General features: G+C 42.2%; 1 protein-coding gene across 5 annotated transcripts in view; it reads right to left on the bottom strand.

The window, feature by feature from the left end:
* ZNF18 (zinc finger protein 18) overlaps positions 1–1581 on the bottom strand; it is a 19864-nt gene extending 18283 nt beyond the window's left edge. For 4 of the 5 annotated variants that reach the window (XM_017531405.2, XM_017531407.2, XM_017531408.2 and 1 more), the window contains exon 1: positions 1501–1581. The gene's annotated coding sequence lies outside the window, so the exon portion shown is untranslated. The other variant, XM_017531406.2, reaches the window with a different exon arrangement.
* Positions 1582–14567: the final 12986 nt, after the last annotated feature.

Genomic DNA, 14567 nt, shown 5'->3' with positions numbered 1-14567 from the left:
CTGATAGAAAAGGAACACAAGAGAAACAAAAACCAGAAAGGTCAAATGGAAAACTTTAGAGCTTCCTGGGTTGGAATATATTCTCTGATCACTGTGCAATTAAATTAGAAATCAGTAACAAGGGATAACTAGAAAATCCAAATTTATGGAAATTATTAAATAATGTTGTTAACCCATAGTCAAAGAAAAAACTCATAAATGAAATTAAAATTTGTTTTCATACTGAGTGATAATAAAAACAGCATATCAAACCACCTGGAAAGCAGCTAAAGCACTGCCCACAGGGAAACCAACAGTTTCAAGTAGCATCTTAAAAAATGAATAAATATATATTTTTAAATCCTTCACTTTGTAAATCCAACCTGTTTGGCTCAAGACTTTCAAATTACGAGTGGCAACATTTTAGATAGAAAGATACTAACCTGTAAACTTATTCCAATTTGTTTCCTAAATTAAGATAGCACTTTAGATAATACTTAAGAGAAATGACATTTTGGGAAAACTACAGATTTTATACAATATTTAAATCTTGTTTTAGTAATACTATGCTCCCAGGTAGCGTGGTAAGAAAAATGTCTCGGCTATTTAGAATTAAATTACTTTATAGAGTATTAAAATTGTTTAATAGCGTTTACATCCCAATGACCTCATGAGGAATTGCCCCCATTAGTTATGAAAAAAAAATTAAAGTTATCCCTTACACCTGTTATTAAGCCTTTAGCAAACAGAATGAATTTTTAAATGTACATCCTAGGTAAATGTACTTAATATACACACATAGTTACATACATGGTTACATATATAAGTAACCATTTGTTAAGCACATACTATGTATCGGCTCATGTATTTCTAATTCTCACAATCGTCCCGGTGTACAGCTCAGGAACCTCTGAGGCTCACAAGGGCAGCCAGATTAAAAAGGACGCTCTCATGCCTTTGCTTCGGGGAGAACAGCCAATGTCTGGTGATTTGTGGGGGCGTTTTGTGGTTGTCACAAGCAGCTGGGGTATCCGGCATTTAGTGCTCGAGGCCAGGGCAACGCTGCTCATGGCAGAAGTAGTCTCCACCATGCGCCCCCCAAATGCCTACAGCACTCTGACGAGAGGGAGGGACTCCGAGCACCATCCCATCGAGTTTCCTCTTTCCTAAGCTCATTTTCAAATAACATCTTTAAAAATGCCCTCAGGGGAAGGCAGCGGGGAGGACCCCGCCTTCTGTCCCAGCGCAGAGACCCGGCCGGTCCCGCGGGGCGCACAGGCGCAGGAACGCAGAGCCGGGATGGGGTTCACAAATCCCCCCGCACCCAGGGTCCACTCCCAGCCATGGCTGCCCCGGCCCCGCGCTCGCCATGTCCCCCGCGCGCTCCCTGACGCACGGGCGCGGGAGCCCGTAGACACTCCACCGCTCCGGGGCGCCCAGCCGAGTCAGGTGCGGACGCGGATGGCGCCAGGTCTGACCCGGAGCGGACAGAGGCCGGGACCGCCCCGCACGCGCGCTCACCTCTGCCCGCGGCGCCGGCTCCGGGCGCACTTCCGGGAGCTGGGCGGCTGCGCGCGCCTCCGGCGACCGGCGAGCGACGTGCGACACTGGGCGGAGCTAGGGGCGAGGGCGGGGCTGAATCCGAGGCTCCTATTGGCCGTCGGGGACGCCCCGCCCCTCTCGGCCGCCGCGGCAGTGCAGGTCCCGCGCCAACGTCACGCTCCGTTCCTTCCGTCACTCACTCACTACTCACTCACTCTGTTCCTGAGTTCCTTCATTACTCGCCGTCATTTACTGCGCGCCTATTCCGTGCCAGGCACTCGGCCAAGCACTGCGAGGCCTTCAAAGGTCATTTGTCTCTCCCGAACCCTTCCGCCCAGTCCCACACCCAAAGCTGCAACGCTCTGCCAGGATCCCTGCTTCTCAACCGGCGCCTTTCTCCACCTTTCCGTTCTTGCCTCACTTGACCTCCCAGAGGCATTTGATTTGCCCCAAGCTTCTTCCTCTGTCTTCATTCTCCCACTCTCACCAGCTCTGCAGCCCCTGGGTCCTCTCCCACTTCTCCCCATTCCGTTAGGGCTAGTCTAATGTGGTCTCATCCTCTTTCCACCTGCGCCTCTCTCCCTGCCTCTTTCTCTCCCTCTCAACAAATGTCATCCTTGACTCTTCTTCCCTTTCCCACACACCAACAATGGCCGAATCCTCTGATTTTACCTCATTGTTTCACCCTCTCTCCCTTCTCTCTACCCCTCCCTCGGCTTAGCTCCACACCTTTCTTAAGTAAGAAGGGTAAGGCCTTCTTACCCTTTCCTGAGCATCCAGTCTTGCTGGACCGCATCCTGTCCTGGGCCGCATCAGCCATCTCGTGATATTAAATTGCATTAATAGAAGTATGATGTCAAAGTTCGGGCGTTCCATCTTGGGCAACTGGCAAAGAGGAGAGTATTCGAAAAGAAAGAGCTGTTAAGTTCCCCTATAACCTACGGAAATAATATAAATAATAAAAATTTTAAAAAGAGCTGTCAGTATGGTGATGTGTCCTGTCCCTGTCCCATGTTTAGAGGAATTGAAGACATCTCCTCTGGAGAAATAAAGCTTGATGCGAGGAAGGGATTACATCCTCATGTACCTGAAAAACTGACCAGTGGAAAAGGGATTTGACATGTTCTCTTAAGTCCCAGGGGCTGAACAAGATCCCATGTGTGAAACTACTGTTTCAGTCTGACCTAGTGGAAGTTTCTAATCTTTTTTTTTTCTTTCTTTCTTTTTTTTGAGACGGAGTTTCGCTCTTGTCACCCAGGCTGGAGTGCAGTGGCCCAATCTGGGCTGACTGCAACCTCTGCCTCCCAGGTTCAAGTGATTCTCCTGCCTCAGCCTCCCAAGTGGCTGAGATTACAGGATCTGCCACCATCCCCTAATTTTTTGTATTTTTAGTAGAGACAGGGTTTCTACTAAACCCAGGCTGGCCTTGAACTCCTGACCTGCACCGTGGCCTCCCAAAGTGCTGGAATTACAGGTGTGAGCCATCACACCCCGCTGGAAGTTTCTAATATTCATGTGATTGATGGTGGTGCTTTGAGTTCCTGAGGACAACGTGGCTAACAATTTACCAGGCACATTTAGAGGGACACCTTCGTTGGGTGTTGCCTCCAACATCAATGTGCTTTGCTTCTAAGAAAGTCAAGAGATAAGGTGGTTTGGAGGGGAAGATTATATGAGTTTTAGCTTCAATGTGTTTGCTTTTAGCTGATCAACATCCACAGAAGATAACAATAATTCAAAACCATTAATTGGGTTTTCACTCCTTTGTGAATCTGATGGAAGCCAAAACTTTTCCCAAGGAAAATGCACATACACATCTACATACAACACTTTGCACTCAAATTCAGGGAGCTAACACAGTCCCGAAAGCCATCCTTGGAACCCACAAACCTCAGGTGGAGAACTCTAATCCTGGTACGTGGTTCCGATATGCAAATGACACTTTGAAGTTTAATAATTTCTTTATAAACTGGCACCTTAGGAAAAGACATAAACACTTCTTTTGGAACAGGCTGAACAACCAAAAGATTTTTTAAAATAGGGAGATACCTACCTCAGCTTAGGAAATAATTCAAAGGTGTCATCTAGTTCTATTATTCACTCACTCATTCAATAAATATTTACCAGATGATGTGCCCAGCACGCTTCCAATAGCTATGTTAGCAAGAATGAACTAAACACACAAAGTCCCAGCCCTCCCAGGACTTATATTTTGTAGGATGAGCCGGGCAATAAATAAATACACAAGTGGTAAACACAGGTGTTGTGAAGAAACTTACACTGGGGCAAAGAGGAGAGGAGAGAGATGGAGGGCAAGTTATATGGGAAGGTCAGGGAAGGACTAACAGACAAAACAGCCCTGAACCCAGACCTGAAGTTAAAAAGCAAGTCTTGCGAATATCTGTGGGAACCTCCAGGGAGAGGAAATTGCAAAAGTTGTTTTCGTTGTTGTTTGAGACAGAATCTTGCTCTGTCGCCCAAGGCAGTGCCAGAATCTCAGTTTACTGCAACCTTGCCCCCCAGGTTTAAGTGATTCTTCTGTCTAAGCCTCTCGAGTAGCTGAAATTACAAGTACATGCCACCGTGTCCGGCTACTTTTTATGCTTTTAGTAGAGATGAGGTTTCACCATGTTGGCCAGGCTGGTCTTAAATTCCTGACCTCAGGTGATTGGCCTGCCTTGGCCTCGAAGTGCTGGGATTATAGATGTGAGCCACTGTGTCCACCCCATCAATGTTTAAACCCTGAGACAATGAGTGACAATAAAACGGAGAGATATAAAGACTGAGCCCTGGACCACACCAACATATAGGGTCAGGGAAATAAGAAAAATCTATCAAAGGAGAAAGAGATTGAGGAACTACTGAGGTAGAAGAAAAATGGAGAGTGCTATCCGGGAAGCCAAGGGCATAAAGTGTTCAAAGAAAGAGAGAATCATCAGCCAGGCGCAGCGGCTCATGCCTGCAGTCCCAGGACTTTGGGAGGCCGAGGTGGACAGACCACAAGGCCAGGAGTTCAAGACCAGCCTGGCCAAGATAGTGAAACTCCATCTCTACTAAAAATACAAAAATTACCTGAGGGAGCGGGGTGGTAGGCTTCTGTAATCCCAACTACTTGGGAGACTGAGCAGAGAACGGCTTGAACCTGGGAAGCGGAGGTTGCAGTGAGCTTAGATCGCACCACTGTACTCCAGCCTGGGCAACAGAGTAAGACTCAATCTCACAAAAAAAAAAAAAAAGAGGGAATTATCGACTAATCGAATGCCATGATCAAATGTAAGATGAGGATTAAGCATTGACTATTTGTTTTAACAACAGGAGAGTAAAATCAATGGTAACCTTGACTAAGAGTGATTGGGAGTATAGAAAGCCTGAATGGAACAAGGTCAATAAGGAACGGGAAGAGACGAATGAGAACAGCAAATAGAGATCAGTCATTCAAGGAGTTTTGCTATAAAAAGAAATAGCAAAACGAGACAAACTAGGAGATCTTACGGCATGCTTACACGCTGATTAGAATGATCCAGCAGGGAGGAAAAATGTATATGGAAGGGGCGAAAAGTGGCAATTACTGAAAAATGTTCTTGAGTAGAGGAGAGATTGATTTTTGAATAACAAGGCTCCTGGGTACTCACATTATCTAGGCTACATGGAATACCCACAGAAAACAATCTCCACTTAAGAGGAGCATAAAGTCAAAAGTTAAAGCCACACCAAAAACTGTTCCTCATACAGAGAAAATGGGGAATGGAGAGGTGTTGATCAAAGGGTACAAAAGGTCCAGTTAGATCAGAGGAAGAAGTTTTAGCATATTGCAGTGTGGTAACTGTAGTTAATAACAATGTAGCCGGGCATGAGGGCTGATGCCTGTAATCCCAGCACTTTGGGAGGTCGAGGCAGGCAGATCATGAGGTCAAGAGATCAAGATCATCCTGGCCAACATGGTAAAACCCAGTCTCTACTAAAAACATACAAAAATTAGTTGGGTGTGGTGGTGCGCACCTGTAGTCCCAGCTACGCGTTAGGCCGAGGCAAGAGACTCACTTGAACCCGGGAATAGGAGATTGCCGTGAGCTGAGATCATGCCACTGCACTCCAGCCTGACAACAGAGCAAGACTCCACCTCAAAAATAATAATAATAATAATAATGTATATTTCAAAATCACTAAAAGAATAGCTTTTAAATGTTCTCACCACAAAAAATAAGTAGGTGACGTGATGAATATGTTAATTAACTTGATTTAAACTTTTACAATGGATACCTATAACATCACATTGTACCTCATAAATATATACAATTATTATTCATCAATTAAAAATAAAAATAAATTTTAAAAACTCTATTATAAATGACAATCACTAGTTACCAAAAAAATGAAAGCACTTGCACTCCCAAATTCAGAGATAATAGAGCAGTCTGAAAGATATTTTAAAATAAAAATTCTGAGTTGTCCAAAGAGGTTTTAAAAAAAAAAAAGTAAAAGCCATAGACCAAAAGAACGTTGTGTGGGGAAAAAGAAAGAAAGAAAGAAAAGATGAAAGGTGGGAGAGAGAAAACAAAATAAAACTGCAGGATCAAGTCTTTTTCTTACAAACTAAAAGATAGTCACTTTTTCAATTAGGAAAAAAAATAGTCTAACACCCATGGGAATCAGACATGGCGAATATCTTTGTTCCCATTGTGAGATAAGAAAGAGATCCAGAGTGTGTAAGTACCTAACTCAGAGTTCAAGATGTGAAACCCTGCCTCTACTAAAAATACAAAAATTAGCTGGGCGCAGTGGCATGCACCTGTAATCCCAGCTACTCGGAAGGCTGAAGCAGGAGAATCACTTGAGCCCAGGAGGCGGAGGTTGCAGTGAGCCGAGATTGTGCCACTGCACTGCAGCCTGGAAAACAGAGGGAGACTCCATCTCAAAAAAACAAATATATATTTATATGTATATCTCCTGATGCATCTCTCACCAAACAAATTTCCTGAGGCCATAAAATGTCTTTAGACAAGGTATTCTCAAACTGAGACTTTGGGACTTCAATGACCAACTCCCCTCTATGCAAGTGAGAAAAATGGACATTTTTCTCAGATGGAGTTAAATTTAAAAAGTCATTGCATACTTAGCCAGACCCCTTTGAATGTTTAAATCCATGGACCTGGAGAGATGATAAAGACATTAAGCTTCACTGGTGTTGAATACAGTGGACTGGCCAGGTCCTTGGTTTGAACGTATGTTGAACAGGCTTGAGTCAGGATGTGGAAGGTGCCATAAGGGAACTGGAGGAGGTCTACACCATGGAGCAGTTAAAAGTGAGATCTGGCCAGGTGCGGTGGCTCATGCCTGTAATCCCAGCACTTTGGGAGGTCAAAAGATCGAGACCATCCTGGCCAACATGGTGAAACCTTATCTCTACTAAAAACACAAAAATAGCTGGGCGTGATAGTGCACGCCTGGAGTCTCAGCTACTTGGGAGGCTTAGGAAGGAGACTCACTTGAACCCAGGAGGCAGGGGTTGCAGTGAGAGGAGATTGGGCCACTGCACTCCAGCCTTGGCAACAGAGTGAGACTCCGTCCCCCCAAAAAAAGTGAGGTCCTTGGCTGGGCGTGGTGGCTCATGCCTGTAATCCCAGCACTTTGGGAGGCCAAGGTGGGCAGGTCATGAGGTCAGGAGTTTGAGACCAGCCTGACCAACATGGTGAAACCCTGTCTCTACTAAAAATACAAAAATTAGCAGGGCCTGGTGGCACACACCTGTAATCCCAGCTGCTCAGGAGGCTGAGCAGGAGAATCACTTGAACCTGGTGATTGAGCAGGTGATTAAATCAAATTAAGGCTTAATTGAATGAAATGAAGACTGAGCAAGAGAATCACTTGAACCTGGCGGATGTTGCAGTGAGCCGAGATTCCGCCACTACACTCCAGCCTGGGCAACACAGCGAGACTCCGTCTCAAAATAAAAAAAGTGAGGTTCTTACATTTTCACTTATTCAGCATATTGAGACATACTGATGTTAATATGTGCAGGAATCAATGGATTTGTGGATTATATTACCTAGTTTTAACAAAACTATTCCTAGCAAAATGGACCCAGAGTTTTACGTTTCTTGCAAAATAATCTTTATTTGAAGGTAACAGTAACAATGCAGGCACATATAAACAGCAAATAAAATAGCATAGCTACACTTCTAACTTGAGTCCTTTTGCAGATTCATTAGAAAGTAATGGTAATGCCAACAAATCAGATCTGACCAAAGCCAAGAAAAATAATTTCAAATATTAAGAAGTCTACTAGAAATGTACGTTTATATCTCTATCACTGTACTGAATGACACCTTAACAAGATGTGTATTTATGTGTATGCATTTACACTAAGTGTGCAAATTAGATTTTAAATGTTTAAATATATATTTCTAGACATACTAAGTATAAATACATGTGTTTGTATATATTTTACCTATATATGTTTATATACTATATATATGCATGTATGTGTGATGTATGTACATTTATGCAGGTTATGGATACAGAATTTATATATATACAGATTATATATACAGATAATACATATACACAGCTACTAATATATGCACATATGTGCACATATATTATATATATAGAACTTGAAGAAAATTCCACAAAGTTTAAAGTCATATAATATTCTATCAAGTATTTTATGAAACTTAATTAAATCAAATGAAGACCCTTTGGTGGCCTCTTTTGAGCTTCCAATATATGAAAATCAGTACACAAAGTATTCCATATAAAAAGTTTTGTGCTTTTCACTTTAAGCCCATTGGTAAAAATTATGAAAATGGAATGACTCTTCCAATTAATTTGCAAGAGCTACTGACTCACGTCAGGGACTATGGAAATTCATAGCCACATTTCACCAAAATTTTTTGCTTAATTAGCAGATGGTATTGAAAATGAATATCATTTTTAGTAACTGCTGCCAGTGATGTACTTTATCCATTTGGAGGTTTAGGGAGGTTTCTCTTTTCACTTTTGACAACCATTATAACTAAGTGTTAAAAATAATCTGAATTGGCTGGGCGCAGTGGCTCACGCCTGTAATCCTAGCACTTTGGGAAGCCGGGGTGGGTGGATCACAGGTCAGGAGTTCGAGACCAACCTGACCAACACCGTGAAACCCCATCTCTACTGAAAATACAAAAATTAGCCAGGCATGGTGGCACGTCCCTGTAATCCCAGCTACTCAGGAGACTGAGGCAGGAGAATTGCTTGAAGCTGGGAGATGGAGGTTGTAGTGGGCCAAGACTGTGTCACTGCACTCCAGCCTGGGTGATAGAGTGAGACTGTCTCAAAAAATAAAAATAAATAAATAAATAAACTGAATTTAGAACCCAACTCTAAAAATCTCTGTATCACAGAGTATTAAAAATTTGCCCAAAAAATGAGGCATATTATATTTTTAGTGAGAACTTTATTCAATAAATAAGATATATATTTTTAAATACTTTTTTTTTTCATTTTTACCATAGCCTTTTTAACTTTCAGTTTTGAATATGTTTTATAATTGTTACGTATAAAGTTTTTCTTTTTGGTGTCACAAAGAAAAATTAGTACTTGGACAAAGGATCTCTCAGCAAAGAATTCTTTTTTTACTTCCTGCAGAAAGGTACTCCCACTAGCAATTTTGCCACGAGAGTACAACAAACAAAGGAAAGCAGACATGTTTATTTCTTACACATTTGGGGTTGTCCTTACTGCTGGGTCTGATCTCTGTTGGCTGGAGCCAGACCTCACCATCTAAACCAAAACCCAATTGGCTAGTAACTCGAAACTTTTCTAAACAGATAAAAGCAATGGAGAGCAAAGAAAAAAGGAAGTCCAAATAAGGAAGGGTCATAGGCTGTGAGCTGGGACATGCCTGTGAGCACAGATATCTTGGTTAAAGTACAAGGACATAGAATGTACTACGTGCCTGTAAGCATGTCTAACAGCTACATAGGATAGGGTTTTTAGCAAAAAGGCAAGAAGGCTTTTGAAGAAAGTGTTTAAAACAAACTATTATTTCTAAGACTTATGAATTATTCTCAAACAAGAAAGGAAACTTTGAAGAGGAAATTTTTACTTCCCACAATAATGTACAACATGCAGGCAAGATAATACATGCATATATTATTTATGAATAAATACATATGCAAACAGTGGCTACGTAGCCTCAAAATACTTTTACTAGAAAAGAATGATTAATCAAAAAAGTATAGAGCTTCCTGTTCTAGATCTGGGAGCTTCTTAAATTGGGCTGCACATCAGACTCACATGGAGGGCATGTTAAATCCACATTATTTTGACTTCTTTCCTGAATCAGATTATCTGAGAGGTAGAGCCTGGAAATACAGTTTTTTTTGTTGTTTTTGTTTTTTTTTTTTGTCTGTCTCCCTTTCGCTTTCCCAGAAATACGATTTTTTAACAACTTCTGAAGTGATGCTTTTGGCACTGATATGGGAGTGGCATTAAAATCCCTGTTTATAAATAACTGTCTATTAACTCAAACTTCAGGACACAAACAGATGTTAGTTGGCAAAACTTATTTGGGCAGAAAGGATAATAATACATGGAGTAATACAATTAACTGGTAATCAGGATGCCTTTGGAAGAAGTTAAAACAGAACAAGATTTCTGGGCTGATATTTATCCAGGAACTCCTAACATAGATATCCCCAATATAACAATACATTGTAATCATCTTTATGCATCTCAATTCTTTCATTAGTAAAATGAGAGATAGCAATGCTATTTAATGCTTAGGATTGTTAAGAGAATTAAATAAGATAGTATATGGAAAATACCTAGAACAGTGGCTGGCACACAGCAAAATCTAGCTGTTATTGAGATATCATCATTTGTATGTATCATCTTTTTAGGATAGGTGATTCCCGGAAAGAATAGTAATAAAGAGGTTATTAGAGGTTATTAGAACTGCATAAATTAGCTGGGCATGGTGGTGTATCCATATGGATTCTGCTACTTGGGAGGCTGAGGTGGGAGGCTCACTTAAGCCTCAGAGGTTGAGGCTGCAGTGAGCCATTATCTCACCACCACACTCCAGCCTAGATGCCAAAGCTCAAAAAAAGAAAGAAAGAACTGAGCAAAAAATATTACCACACTGTGTTTTTGTTTTTTGGTGTTTTTTTTTGCCAAAATGTTTCAACAGTACCCAGATACCCCAGAAGAAAGAAAATGTTGTCATGATCAGAAACATGATAAAAGTCTCAACCAAATGAATTTAATTATGCAAATTGTAAGACATTCTGTAACAAGGTAATAAATATCATATTTTTACCTCAAAATTAAAACCCAAAGGAATTCTGTGAATATGGCCTCATAGAGACACCTAACTACCATTAATGTACTTATCTGTGTTAGGCCAATGTTTTTTATTTTATATTGTTTTGTTTTGTTTTATTTTATTTGTTTCTTTTTAGAGTCCTGCCTGTGCCTCTGAGCTTAATCTCTGTTCTGGTAAGATGTCAAGATTCTGGCCTCCTCCACCAAGAAAGGGGTGTGGGCTCAGCATTTCAGCCGCAGAGTTTCACCACCAAATGTTGAGACATCATGGTTCAGTCAGGACTCTTTCTATGTTGATCTCCCTTTTGAGCTTCAGTTTCTGCCAGAAAAAGCTACAGCCTTCAGATGCAGATTTGGGAAGCTTCAGAAGTCTTGGTTTCTTTATCTCATTAGCCAGGGACCCTTTAAAGCTTAGGGAGTTCTATACAGGTAACAATCTTAGAGTGATTGGGGAAGAGGCGTTGTGTCCCCTTAAACTTTCCACCACCCAGAATTCTTCTTTTGTCCTCCTAAATGTCTCACTTTGACCCCTTGTTAGCTGAATTCTGATTTTCGTATGATCACTTTGATGCTGCCCATGACCTCCTTCACTTTAAGGTGTCTGACTCCTGGCTGGACGGATGGTCTTGCTGACTTTGGGCAGTCAGACTTTGCCCTTGCTGGGCCTGTGACATCTATCTCACCTTGAAAGCCAGGACTCCTGAAAATCCCATCAGCACTGAGCAGTGGGAAGCCCCATCTGTCCCTGCCGCCTGCTGCTGGGGATGGCTAGACGCCTGCCCACATTGAGATTTTCTCTGCACTCAGTTTTTCAGATTGAACCTTTCTCCCTCTGACACAAGCTTCCAGGGGCATGTGGTGGCTCCTGAAGGTCTCATGGGTCAGTGAAAAAAAAGCAAGCTTTTTCTTCCCCTGGAGAAACAGCAAGATTGGTGAGTCATCTGTCACTGCTAATTAGCACAAAGGGTCTCAATGTTGGGGAACACAGAGAGAGAAAATGATTGGAATTAACCAGACACCAGGGTTGGAAAAAAAAAAAAAAATCCAGAATGTGGTGATACTCAGAGAACAAAAAGAAAAAAGTTAATCAGCAGCAGTGGTCTATTGTAGAAAGTCTTGAGGAGAGCCACTCAGAATACCTTGCGTTGCCTGTGGAGATACAAAGAAGTGGCAGCAGGTAGCCAAAGGCACAAAACAGAAGCCCCATCTTGGAAGAGCCTGGTTACCAGGAATTAAGTAAGGAATGCATTCATTCAAGCTTACAGAGTTCTACCCAAGATCAGTTCTCTTCTCTGAGACTGATGTGGACCCTTCCAACCAGGAGTTGGAAACTGGCAGTGTGTATTTTCTTTGGCAAGCACAATTTAAAAAATTTACTCGAACTGGGATGCCTTTTAGCGGTGCATGCAATTTGCAGTTGGTCATAAGTCTGACCATCCCATTATTAGTATTATTACTCAGAGATGGGAATCTAGCTATGTTGCCCAGGCTGGACTTGAATTCCTGGGCTCAAAAGATCTTCATGCCTCAGCCTGCCAAGTAGCTAGGACTACAGGCTCAAGCCACCATGCCCAGCTTTGACCATCCCTTTAGATCATGTCTCTTTAACATACTTATAGTACCATCTGGACCCTGAAGGCATTTGAGCAAGATTGCACTTAAATATTCTCCGGAAGGCAGAGGAGTTAAGGTTAATGATGCTTGCCTTGGAGTCTGAGCTGTAGAGCCTACTGGGGATGCCTGAGGCTTTGCTGGTCAGAGGGCTTAGGAGCTGACTATTGCAGACTGGATAGGGTGCTGCTCTTGTCAAATCCCTTATTCCACAGTTCACTTGATGCTTACTTATCAGTCTGTTGTCTCAAACAGATGGTAGGCATCTAGGAACTCTTGTTCCCCCAAGATCCTTATTATTCAGGGAACTATTATTCAGGGAACTCCCAAGACAGAAATACGAAGGAATCCGGTCAAGGTCAACAGATAAGAATTTAGCCCAGGTGGCTGGGTGCAGTGGCTCACACCTGTAATCCCAGCACTTTGGGAGGCTGAGGTGGGCTGATCACGAGGTCAAGAGATCGAGACCATCCTGGCAAACATGGTGAAACCCTGTCCCTACTAAAAAATACAAAAATTAGCCAGGTGTGGGTGGTGGCATGCACCTGCAGTCCCAGCTGCTCAAGAGGCTGAGGCAGGAGAATCACTTGAACCTGGGAGGCGGAGGCAGAGGTTACAGTCAGCCAAGATTTCACCACTGCACTCTAGCCTGGCGACAGTGCAAGACTGTGTCTCAAAAAAAAAGAAAAAAAAAAAGAATTTAGCCTAGGTATACTGTAACTAGATCCCAAGAACCAAAATTTAGATCCCATGGTCCAAATCTGGGAGCATAGTATTTACAATTGTGACACCCCTGGCAAATTCCTGACTTTTGGGCACAAGCTGTATAGACATCAGCCCATGTTCACTGGAGGAAATAAATGAAGGGAAGAAAGGAACTTGAATCTCAAGCCCTGTCTGGGAAAGGGAGGCAAGTTTTCAGGTTATACTGTTACAAACTGGAATCAGCCTTTTTCCCAGTGAAGAATCCACTGAATTATCTTAGCTTTCCTTCACATACCTGAAAACAGATATACTCGAGGAGACATGGATTGGTGTAGACAATGCTTTTTTCCCCCCCATCCTTTTATCCTTACAGGGTTACTCCTAGAACTGCCTGTTCCACTCAGGATTCCAGGAGGACAGACTTGGGTTAAGGGTAGTCATGTTCTTTTTATTACAAATTGTATCATTTGGACCTCTAGAAGACAGGGTCCTCTGGTCCTCCACGATCAGATTCCACCCATCCCTGTGCCGTACATTCCTAAGCTTTAAATCATACCTCCTTGCTCCTGCCTGCCTAAGATGTAAAAGAAACAACAAATATCCTAACTTTCCTTCTTGAAAACCACTAAAACACACCAAATGATCTATTACCATATATTCCTAGAATTCCAATACACAGATTTGCAAGATGGTAGAAAAAGTACCTAAAATATGGCTTATCTTTCTAATATTAGAAGATGGTAGTTTCGAAAAGACTAAAGGAACATCACCTGTTCCTTGACTGCACATGTGGCTTGGATTTAATAGACCAAAATAGGGATGAAAGCTTTTATTGCAGTGCCTGTCAAGAATAGATTAGCATAGACAGTAATGCAGAGGATAGCTTCACGAAACTTTATTCTCAGGCTTAATTAGAACCAATAAAAACTTTTAAGTAAAAAAAAGTACTATCAATGAATTTTACTGTATAAATATAGTATAAAATGTTTACTAAATGAACAGAATTTTTCATCTATATATCTTTCTTGTTGAATCTGAGCCAAGAATAGCAACTCAGTACATTTATTTTCTAGGGCCATAAAGAGAAAAAAGGAAAAGTTTTATGTAAGTAAAATAGAATTTATTTATAGGAACAGACTGGGCCGGGCGCGGTGGCTCAAGCCTGTAATCCCAGCACTTTGGGAGGCCGAAGTGGGTGGATCACGAGGTCAGGAGATCGAGACCATCCTGGTCAACATGGTGAAACCCCGTCTCTACTAAAAATACAAAAAATTAGCTGGGCATGGTGGCACGTGCCTGTAGTCCCAGCTGCTTGGGAGGCTGAGGCAGGAGAATTGCCTGAACCCAGGAGGCGGAGGTTGCAGTGAGCCGAGATCGCGCCATTGCACTCCAGCCTGGGTAACAAGAGTGAAACTCTGTCT

The sequence above is a fragment of the Cebus imitator genome, unplaced genomic scaffold, assembly GCF_001604975.1.
Source record: "Cebus imitator isolate Cc_AM_T3 unplaced genomic scaffold, Cebus_imitator-1.0 Scaffold72, whole genome shotgun sequence".
NCBI classification, from domain to species: Eukaryota; Metazoa; Chordata; class Mammalia; order Primates; family Cebidae; genus Cebus; species Cebus imitator.
This window is presented reverse-complemented; position numbering and strand designations above follow the sequence as displayed.